The sequence below is a fragment of the Elephantulus edwardii genome, unplaced genomic scaffold, assembly GCF_000299155.1.
Source record: "Elephantulus edwardii isolate Elephantulus edwardi_28Jun2011 unplaced genomic scaffold, EleEdw1.0 scaffold00016, whole genome shotgun sequence".
In the NCBI taxonomy this organism is placed as follows: Eukaryota; Metazoa; Chordata; class Mammalia; order Macroscelidea; family Macroscelididae; genus Elephantulus; species Elephantulus edwardii.
Window position 1 is genome coordinate 11,940,975 of NW_006399766.1, and position 12,128 is coordinate 11,953,102.

The 12,128-nt window shown below is 39.1% G+C and overlaps 1 pseudogene; it reads right to left on the reverse strand.

Annotated features, from left to right (window-relative positions):
• The window catches only part of LOC102848064, an 86,521-nt pseudogene that overhangs the window by 70,401 nt on the left and 3,992 nt on the right, over nt 1-12,128 (reverse strand).

The following is a 12,128-nucleotide window of genomic DNA, read 5'->3' on the forward strand; positions in this document are numbered from 1 at the left end:
CACAAGGAATGGGAATCTACACACTGGCAAAGTGTTTGTCCCACACACTAGTTCTAACTGTGGCAACAACTTACCTGTTGGTGGTGGAGCGCTCTGGTCATTCTCCATTTCTCTATCACCCAATTACCAACACATGACATCAGTCAGTTTTATGAGTCACTACAGGTACCAATAAATATTGAAACATAACACTTCAACTGCATAAATGTGTAGGTCTAATTTTGATCTCCAGCAAATCCAGGATGTGTCTGCTGATAAGGCAATAAGCAGGCCTGTTTTCTTCCCTCTAAATAAATACAGCTACTATTCAGATGAGGGGGTTTTGGTGGCCTAGGGAGTCATGCTACCAATCCAAAAGTAGGCAGTTCAAATTCAACAGTATCTCTGTGGGAGAAAGATGGATAATCGCCAGTTGCGTGATTACTGCCTCTCAAAACTTGCTGAGGTGTCCAACTCTACACAAAGAGGAAAAGTACCACCTTTGGGCTAGCAGCCAATTTTTCTACTGACTAGGCTACCAGAGTTTTTAACACTAAAACTGAGAACCTTAACACATTGAGCGAACCACACGCCTTAAGGTTGGTTGTGTAACTACTTACCACTAAGTCACCATACCCAAACCAATAGAAAATGCATATAATATACACTCCAAGAAATTACGAAGACAGGCAATGCGTGTTGTTGTTGTTATATGCCCAAGAGTCACTTGTGACTCATAGCGACCCTATGCCAAACAGCCATATACCCCGCTCTGTCCTGTGCCAATGTCACGGTCCAGAACACACCCATCACATTTACCCCAGTTACTGGGTTATTTCAGACAATAAGGAAGACAATGCCTACTTTAAAAATATATAAAGAAGAAATACGCACACTAATGATTAAAATAACTCCTATTCATATTGGTGTACATAGATGGAACTCCATATTTTTAACTGAGAACTTCCATTATCATCGACACATCCAAGGTACAGTGCTGAATAAGAGCCAGTATAGTGCTATCAGAGATTGATGACTGCTAACATAATTACTAGGGATCTGAATTTACCAGTGGCCCCAAAAAGAAAGGCCTGGTAAAGGTTACAGCCCAGAAACTCAATGGAGCAGTTCTCCTCTGTGATACACGGCGTCACAAGGAATGTGAATCAACACACTGGCAAAGAGTTTGTCCCATACACTAGTTCTAACTGTGGCAACAACTTGCCTGTTGGTGGTGGAGCACTCTGGTCATTCTCCATTTCTTTTTCACCTAAGTACCAACACATGACATCAGTCAGTTTTATGACTCACTGTAGGTACCAATAAATATTGAAACATAAAACTTGAGCTGCATAAATCTGTAGGTCTAAATTTGATATCCAGAAAATTCAGCATGTGTCTGCTGATAAAGTATTAAGCAGGCCTTCTTTCCTCCCTTTAAGTAAAGATAGCTACTATTCAGATGAGGGGTGTTTTGGTGGCCTAGGGAGTCATGCTACCCATCCAAATGTAGGCAGTTCAAATCCACCACCATCTCTGTGGGAGAAAGATGGACAGTCGCCTCTTCTGTGATTTATTGCCTCTCAAAACTTGCTGAGGGTTCCAACACAACAGCAAAGAGGACAGGCACCACCATTGGGCAGCAGCCAATTTTTCCATAGACTAGGTTACCAGAGTTCTTTAACAATAAATATCAGAAGCTTAACACAATGAGCGAACGACACGCCTTAAGGTTGGTTGCGTAACGACTTACCACTAAGTCACCATACCCAAACCAAAAGAAAATGTATATAATATACACACTAAGAAATTACGAAGTCAGGTAATGACTGTTGTTGTTGTTGTTATATACCGCAGAAACAGTTGTGATTCATAGTGACCCTATGCACAACAACGCTGAACGCCGCACTGTCCTGTTCCAATCACAATGTCTCCAACACAACCACCCCAATTTCCCCAATGACTGAGTCAATTCACCCCATACAGGAAGATGATGCCTATTTAAAAAATATATAAGGGGGAATCACACACACTAATGAATAAAATAACTCATATCCATGTGGGTGTGCATAGATGATCTCCATTTTTTTAACTGAGCACTTCCATTATCATCGACACAGCCAAGGTATAGTGCTGAATACGACCCAATACAGTGCAATCAGTTATTGATGACTGCTAACCTAATTACTAGGGATTTGTACTTACCACTGGCCCCACAAAGAAAGGACTGGTAAAGAGCTGGCTTAAAGATTACAGCCAAGAAAACTCAATGGAGCAGTTCTACTGTGTGATATATGGCGTCAGAAGGAATGAGAATCAACACACTTAAAAAGAGTTTGTCTCACATACTAGTACCAATTGGCAACAACTTACCTTCTGGTGGTGAATCGCTCTTGCCGTCATCCATTTGTATATCACCTAAGTACCAACATATATCATCAGTCAGATTTTTGAAACACTGTAGGTACCAATAAATATTGAAACATAAAACTTGAGCTGCATAAATGTCTAGTTCTAATTTTGATCTCCAGAGAATTCAGCATGTGTCTGCTGATAAAGTAATAAGCCAGTCTGCTTTCCTCCCTTTAAATAAAGATAGGTACTATTCAGATGAGGGGGGTTTTGGTGGCCTAGGGAGTCATGCTACCAATCCAAAAGTAGACAGTTCAAATCCACCAGCAGTTCTGTGAGAGAAAGGCGGACAATCGCTTCTTCTGTGATTTATTGCTTCTGAAAAGTTGTTGAGGGGTCCAACACAACAACAAGGAGTAGATGCACCACCTTTAGGCACCAGCTAATTTTTTCATAGACTAAGCTAGCAGAGTTCCTCAAGAATAGAAATCAGAAGGTTAATACAATCAATGAACCACACGCCTTAAGGTTGGTAGTGTAACGACTTACCACTAAGCGACCATACCCAAACCAAAAGAAAACGCATTATAAAATACACACTAAGAAATTAGGAAGTCAGGCAATGCCTGTTGTTGTTGTTGTTAGGTGCCAAAAAGTCACTTGTGACTCATAGCGACCCTATGCCCAACAGTCCTAAACCCCGCTCTGTCCTGTACCAATGTCTCTGTCTCCAACACACCCACCCCAATTACCCCAGTCACTGCGCCCTTTCACCTCAAAAAGGAAGACAATGCCTACTTTAAAAATATATAAAGAATAATTACACACACTAATGATTAAAATAACTCATATTCATGTTCCTGTACATAGATGAATTCCATATTTTTAACTGAGCACTTCCATTATCATCGACACATCCAAGGTACAGTGCTGAATAAGAGCCAGTATAGTGCTATCAGGTATTGATGACTGCTAACCTAATTACTAGGGATCTGAATTTACCAGTGGCCCCACAAAGAAAGGCCTGGTAAAGATTACAGCCAAGAAAAGTCAATGGAGCAGTTCTACTCTGTGATACATGGCGTCACAAGGAATAAAAATCAACACACTGGCAAAGAGTTTGTCCCACACACTAGTTCTAACTGTGGCAACAACTTACCTGTTGGTGGTGGGGCACTCTTGCCGTCATCCATTTCTTTATCATCTAAGTACAAACACATGACATCAGTCAGTTTTATGAATCACTGTAGGTACCAATAAATATTGAAACATAAAACTTGAGCTGCATAAATCTCTAGGTCTAATTTTGATCTCCAGCAAATCCAGCATGTGTCTGCTGATAAGGCAATAAACAGGCCGGTTTTCCTCCCTCTAAATAAAGATAGGTACTATTCAGATGAGGGGGGTTTTAGTGGCCAAGGGAGTCATGCTACCTCTCCAAAAGTAGGTAGTTAAAATACACCAGCAGCTCTGTGGGAGAAAGATGGACAATCGCCTCTTGTGTGATTTACTACCTCTCAAAATTAGGTGAGGGGTCCAACTCAACACTGAAAGGAGATGTACCACCTTTGGGCTAGCAGCCAATTTTTCTATCGACTAGGCTACCAGAGTTCTTTAACAATAAAAATCAGAAACTTAACTCCATGTTCGAACCACACGCCTTAAGGTAGATTGTGTAATGACTTACCACTAAGCCACCATACCCAAACCAAAAGAAAACGCATTATAAAATACACACTAAGAAATTAGGAAGTCAGGCAATGCCTGTTGTTTTTGTTGTTATGTGCCGAAGAGTCACTTGTGACTCATAGCGACTCTACACCCATCATCCCTAAACCCCGCTCTGTCCTGTACCAATATCATTGTCTCCAACACACCCACCCCAATTACCCCAGTCACTGCATCATTTCACCTCATAAAGGAAGACAATGGCTACTTAAAAAATATATAAAGAAGAATTACACACACTAATGATTAACATAACTCAGCTCCATGTTGGTGTACATAGATGAACTCCATATTTTTAACTGAGCACTTCCATTATCATCGACACATCCAAGGTACAGTGCTGAATAGGAGCCAGTATAGTACAATCAGGTATTGATGACTGCTAACCTAATTACTAGGGATCTGAATTTACCAGTGGCCCCATAAAGAAAGGCCTGGTAAAGTCTACAGCCAAGAAAAGTCAATCGAGCAGTTCTACTCTGTGATACATGGCGTCACAAGGAATAAAAATCAACACACTGGCAAAGAGTTTGTCCCACACACTAGTTCTAACTGTGGCAACAACTTACCTGTTGTTGGTGGGGCACTCTTGCCGTCGTCCATTTCTTTATCACCTAAGTACAAACACATGACATCAGTCAGTTTTATGAGTCACTGTAGGTACCAATAAATATTGAAACATAAAACTTGAGCTGCATAAATCTCTAGGTCTAATTTTGATCCCCAGCAAATCCAGCATGTGTCTGCTGATAAGGCAATAAGCAGGCCTGTTTTCCTCCCTCTAAATAAAGGTGGCTACTATTCAGATGAGGGGGGTGTTGGTGGCCAAGGGAGTCATGCTACCAATCCAAAAATTGGCAGTTCAAATACACCAGCATCTCTGTGGAGAAAGATGGATAAATCTCCACTTGTGTGATTACTGCCTCTCAAAACTTGCTGAGGTGTCCAACTCAACACAAAGAGGAAATGTACCACCTTTGAACTAGCAGCCAATTTTTCTATCGACTAGGCTACCAGAGTTCTTTAACAATAAAAATCAGAACCTTAACACAATGAGCGAACCACACGCCTTAAGGTTGGTTGTGTAACTACTTACCACTAAGTCACCATACCCAAAACAATGGAAAATGCATATAATATACACACTAAGAAATTACGAAGTCAGGCAATGCCTGTTGTTGTTACTATAGGCCGAAGATTCACGTGTGAGTCATAGCGACCCCACACCCATCATCCATAAACCCCGTCCTCTCCTGTACCAATGTCACTATCTCCAACACACCCACCCCAATTACCCCAGTCACTGGGTCATTTCACCTCATAAAGGAAGACAATGCCTACTTTAAAAATATATAAAGAAGAATTACACACACTAATGATTAAAATAACTCTTATCCATGTTGGTGTACATAGATGAACTCCATATTTTGAACTGAGCACTTCCATTATCATCGACAAGTCCAAGGTACAGTGCTGAATAAGAGCCAGTATAATGGTATCAGTGATTGATGACTGCTTACCTAATTACTAGGGATCTGAATTTACCAGTGGCCCCACAAAGAAAGGCCTGGTAAAGATTACAGCCAAGAAAACTCATTGGAGTAGTTCTACTCTGTGATATATGGCGTCACAAGGAATGTGAATCAACACACTGGCAAAGAGTTTGTCCCACACACTAGTACTAAGTGTTGTAACAACTTACCTGTTGGGGGTGGAGCCCTCTTGCCGTCCTCCATTTCTTTATCCCCTAAGTACCAACACATGACAGTAGTCAGTTTTATGAGTCACTGTAGGTAACAAATATTGAAACATAAAACTTCAGCTGCATAAATCTTTAGGTCAAATTTTGATCCCTAGCAAATCCAGCATGTATCTGCTGATAAGGCAATAAACAGGTCTGTTTTCCTTCCTCTAAATAAATACAGCTACTATTCAGATGAAGGAGGTTTGGGTGGCCTAGTGAGTCATGCTACCAATCCAAAAGTAGGCAGTTGAAATCCACGAGCAGCTCTGTGGGAGAAAGATAGACAATCGCCTCTTGTGTGATTTACTGCCTCTCAAAACCTGCTGAGGGGTCCAACTCAACACAAAGAGGAAATGTACCACCTTTGGGCTAGCAGCCAATTTTTCTACAGACTAGGCTACCAGAGTTCTTTAACAATAAAAATCAGAAGCTTAACACAATGAATGAACCACACGCCTTAAGGTTGGTAGTGTAATGACTTACCACTAAGTCCCCATACCAAACCCAAAGAAAATGCATATAACAATATACACACTAAGAAAGTAGGAAGTCAGGAAATGACTGTTGTTATATACCTCGGAAACACTTGTGGTTCATAGTGACCCTATGCACAACAACCCTGAACACCGCGCTTTTCTGTATCCATCTCACTGTCTACAACACACCCACCCCAATTACGCCAGTCACTGAGTCAATTTACTTCATACAGGAAGATAATGCCTACTTTAAAAATATATAAGGGAGAATCGCACACACTAATGAATAAAATAACTCATATTCATGTGGGTGTACATAGATGATCTTCGTATTTTAACTGAGCACTTCCATTATCATCGACACATCCAAGGTATAGTGCTGAATACGATTCAATATAGTGCAATCAGTTATTGATGACTGCTAACCTAATTACTAGGGATCTGAATTTACCAGCGGCCCCACAAAGAAAGGACTGGTAAAGAGCTGGCTTCAATATTACAGACACGAAATCTCAATGGAGCAGTTCTACTGTGTGATCCATGGCGTCACAAGGAATGAGAATCAAAACACTGCAAAAGAGTTTGTCCCACACACTAGTACCAACTGGCAGCAACTTACCTGTTGGTGGTGAATCGCTCTTGCCGTCATCCATTTGTATATCACCTAAGTACCAACACATAACATCAGTCAGTTTTTTAAAACACTGTAGGTACCAATAAATATTGAAACATAAACTTGAGCTGCATATATCTGTAGGTCTAATTTTGGTCTCCAGCAAATTCAGCATGTTTCTGCCGATAAGGTAATAAGCAGGTCTGTTTTCCTCCCTCTAAATAAAGACACCTACTATTCAGATGAGGGGGGTTTTGGTGCCCTAGGGAGTCATGCAACCAATCCTAATGTAGACAGTTCAAATCCACCAGCAGCTCTGTGGGAGAAAGATGGACAATCGCCTCTTGTGTTATTTATTGCCTCTGAAATCATGCTGAGGGGTCGAACCCCACAGCAAAGAGGAGATCCACCACCTTTGGGCTGCAGCCAATTTTTCCATACACTAGACCCCCAGTGTTCTTTCACAACAAACATCAGAAGCTTAACATAATGCACGATTCCCCCCACCCCAGGTTTTTAAAGAACATCTTTTTTTTCCTCTTCAAACTTCTAAAAAAATGGAATAGAAGAAAACCAAAAGCCACTTATAACCATTTTGATGACTAGTTTATGTCCTTTTTACATCTTTTACATAACCAAGCACAAACTTTCATCTGGTTTAGGTCACACATTATGAATCACAAATATTTATGAATTCCAAGTTCCCAAAGCCATTGAGTATTTCGACAACCAAGAATACACGATACCGACTTAATGAGGAAGGACAAAAAAGCAGTTAGTCATTCTTGGGGACAAAATCTTTATAAAAACAAAAAATGTTGCATGCCTATAGATACTGGCAGAGATTCAATTAAAATATTTTATTTGTTTATTGTGTAATTTCAAAGAAAACATAAAGCAATGGAGTATAATGCTTCTAAGATAGCTATCAGATCTCTAGTGCAATTTAACAATGTACTCCTATGATACAGACGTATCATGGTTATTATAAAAATGTAAATATGGACACATGTGCACACATGCCTCCTCTTACATGTCTTTCTGCCCCTCCGTAGTCAGCTGAATGTGATGGACACTGCTCAGAGGTGGTATGGTAATTTCACATGTCCAAGATGCTTTTCTATTATAGTAAAGATACTTACAAATTACTTAACTCACTAGCATTACTAGCACTACTAGTAAAGCATAGATGCTGAAAAAAATATTTTAAAAAATTGTCCACAGTAAACAAGGTTATTTTACCAAGAAAATACATAATAAACTTAAAATCGAACACTTTTATAGATATGGAGTTACCGGGAAAGAACCCTTCCCTATATCCTCTTTCTTTCTCCACCATTTCAGTGACTAAACACTTAAGTACATCCAGCTTCATGAGGTGGATTAACAAAGGCTAAACAATAAATACATTTTCTTTATAAAAAAAAAAAGAAAGAATGTGAGGGGGAAGAAAATTGGAGGGCGGAAAATGTGCAACAACGAATGAATGAAAATCTAATTTTTCTTTAAACTTTCACTGAAATGACGATTTATTAAAAAACCATTAACAATATTAGAATATACAAAGCTAATTCGAATTTCACATTCATTTTTATCCAGTTGTAACTGGCAAAACCAAGCTTTCCTCATTCTTCCAACCTCAAATATTCTGGAATGAATAAATTAAAAGAGACAAAAAAAATAAAGATTACTTTGTCTCCAGTAGACGTTGTTACTGGTATAAATGCCTGACATCATTATTAAGAGTATTCAGTAAATCTTGTTTTTAAGTAAATTTCCCTTTTTCTGAGGTCTTAACTGCCTTACTATCAAGATCCCTTTCCTAGAATTAGAGCAATCTATGTTAAAAAGATGCAAGCATGACACTTTTACTCAGCATTAAAGATCTACTGCTGTTGAGAATATGTTGTTGTTATGGACCGTCAAGTAGGCATTTAGTCCAGTTGGTCTTCTGAGGCAGTATAATGACATGGGAGGAGAGTGGCCATATTTCTCACATGGAGCATCGGGGGGATTCGTACCATTTGCCCTTGGGTTTGCAGTGCAGCTCCTTGCCACTAACCAACCAGAGTCTCCCTACTGAAAATTGAGGGCCTTTTCAGAGTTTTACTTGCACAGACTATGAAGATCATATCTCCGATTTTTATTAAGTAACCATAAGAAAAACTCTACTGATGTAAGTACTCTGAGAAAGGAGTGCAAGTGGTCTATTTATACACGCCATACACATAAATTACAGTGACAGGAACTCTGGTATATCCACACAACGAAATGCTTTTATGTTGCTGTTGTTTTTTTCATTAATTTTAATGAATACACAATGAAATTATATGCTGCACTGAGGAACAAGGAACTCATGAAATACTATACAAAATGGGTGAGCCTGGAGGACATTTTGCTGAGTGAAATATCTTAATCACTAAAGGACAAATAATACATAGTGCCATTGTTGTAAAATGAGACTGACATCAGGGTTGAGGGAAGACAGAGAAAGAGGGGCTAGGTAAATAATGTATACTGCATTGAAACAGATAACAGAGAGAACTGTTTCAAAGGGATATATGATTAGGTATTATTGTCATGACAGAAGTCCAGAATGAAGGGTGCACAGCGGAGTAGACTTAAGGGGAGTGACGGTTTAAGAATGAAAGAACTTTTCTTTTACTTTTCAAAGAGAAGAGTGAATCAGGGTGGAGGGGGTGGGCAGGGAGAAAAGTGCAACAATGAATGCATGGAAACTCGAAGTCTCTGTAAACTTGCATTAAAATGATTAAAATGTTTAAGAAATGTTCTAGCATGGTCTTAAGTCACTCATTAGAAACAATACTTTGGAGAGGGCATATAAAGAAAACACCTTAACAGATTAAGATTAAGTCTTTTTAAAACTATTAATTCCTCTTTCTAGAAAGGTAAGGGAGCTCTCTTGGAGTAGTGTGTAGAAAGTTAAGCTGCTAACCCAAAGGACCGACCTCTCTGGTGTTTCTAATCCACCAGCGGCTCCACAGGAGAAAGACGGGCAAGCTCCTCCAGTTGAATTTATAGCCTTGAACACTCAATGGAGAGTTGGCTGAATCAGTTGCAACTCACCATCTTGAGGGTTTTTTTAGTTCATAAAGGCATGACATAAATACTTTAACAGCATTACGCCTTACAATGTTTAGTAAACTTCCTAACAAAATAAACAAGCATTCTAGCTCTCCAAATAAAACTAATAATATGAACTGATCTTTCCTTTTCTAAACTATAAAAAAAGGAAAACATTAAAAATATATGATATAGTATCCTCTAAGCCAATTAGTAAACAATTGTTTCTCTTCCACCTGTCATACATGACATTGGTAATTTATGCCACATAATTATAGATTTAAAATATTTTTTATCTTAAACCACTTGGAGTTTCTTCACGTATCTCAACTACATATATCCAACTCCAGAGTAACGTCCTGAAGAGCATTTTCTTCTTCACTCCTGGTGACAGTTGTTGTTTTGTGCCATTGTGTCGGAACCGGGAGGAGACTGCCCGTCTTTCTTCTGCGGAGCTACTGCTGGATCCGAACCACACGCCTTAAGGATGGTAGTGTAACGACTTACCACTAAGTCACCATACCCAAACCAAAACAAAATGCATATAATAATCTAAACACTAGGAAATTAGCAAGTTAGGTAATGCCTGTTGTTGTTATGTGCCGAAGAGTCACTTGTGACTCATAGTGACCCTATGCACAACAGCCCTATACCCCGCTCTGTCCTGTACCAATCTCACTGTCTCCAACACACCCACCCTAATTACTCCAGTCACTGAGTCAATCCACCTCATAAAGGAAGATAATGCCTACCTTAAAAATATATAAAGGAGAATCACACACACTAATGATTAAAATAACTCATATCCATGTTGGTGTACATAGATGAACTCCATATTTTTAACTGAGCACTTCCATTATCATCGACCATCCAAGGTACAGTGCTGAATAAGAGCCAGTATAGTGCAATCAGTTGTTGATGACTGCTAATCTAATTACTAGGGATCTGAATTTACCAGTGGCTCCACAAAGAACGGCCTGGTAAAGAGCTGGCTTCAAGATTACAGCCAAGAAAACTCAATGGAGCAGTTCTACTCTGTGATACATGGCGTCACAAGGAATGACAATCAACACACTGGCAAAGAGTTTGTTTTTATAAAGCTGAGTAAAAATTTTTAAAGAGCACATAATAACACATATGGATCTCATGTACCCAAAAATAAAAATTTGTCTTATGTATACAAGTCTATTGATTATATAAACTAAACTAATAATAGTAGTAGTTATTCCTGAGGATGAAGAGGAAATATTTTATTTTTACTGATATTATACTGCATAGTATTACTATTTTACTATGATTCGTATTCCTTTAACAATTTTAAAGACTTTTTCTTTTTAGGAGAATGTGTCCCTTCTGTGTCTCTCTCACCTTTTCCCCGGAAATACAGTAATTCATACAAAGTCCCACACACTAGTACTAACTGTGGCAACAACTTACCTGTTGGTGGTGAAGCGCTTTTGCCATCGTCCATTTCTTCATCACCTAAGTACCAACACATGACATCAGTCAGTTCTATGAGTCACTGTAGGTACCAATAAATATTGAAATATAAAACGTGAACTGCATAAATCGGTAGGTCTAATTTTGATCTCCAGCAAATTCAGCATGTGTCTGCTGATAAGGCAATAAGCAGGCCTCTTTTCCTCCCTCTAAATAAAGATAGCTACTATTCAGATGAGGGGGATTTTGGTGGCCTAGGGAGTCATGCTACCAATCCAAAAGTAGGCAGTTGAAATCCACGAGCAGCTCTGTGGGAGAAAGATGGATAATCGCCTCTTGTGTGATTTACTGCCTCTGAAAACTTGCTGAGGGGTCCAACTCAACAGCAAAGAGGAAATGCACTACCTTTGCGCTAGTAGCCAATTTTTCTATAGACTAGGCTACCAGAGTTCTTTAACAATAAAAATCAGAAGCTTAACACAATGAATGATTTATCCCCCCACCAGGTTTTTAAAAGAACATCTTTTTTTTCCCTCTTCAATCTTCTAAAACATACGGATTACAGAAAATGGAAAAGCAGAAACTCAAAAGCCACCCATAACCACCTTGATGATTAGTTTATGTCCTTTTTACATCTTTTACATAAGCAAGCACAAACTTTTATCTGGTTGAGGTCACACATTATGAATCACAATTATTTATGAATTCCTAG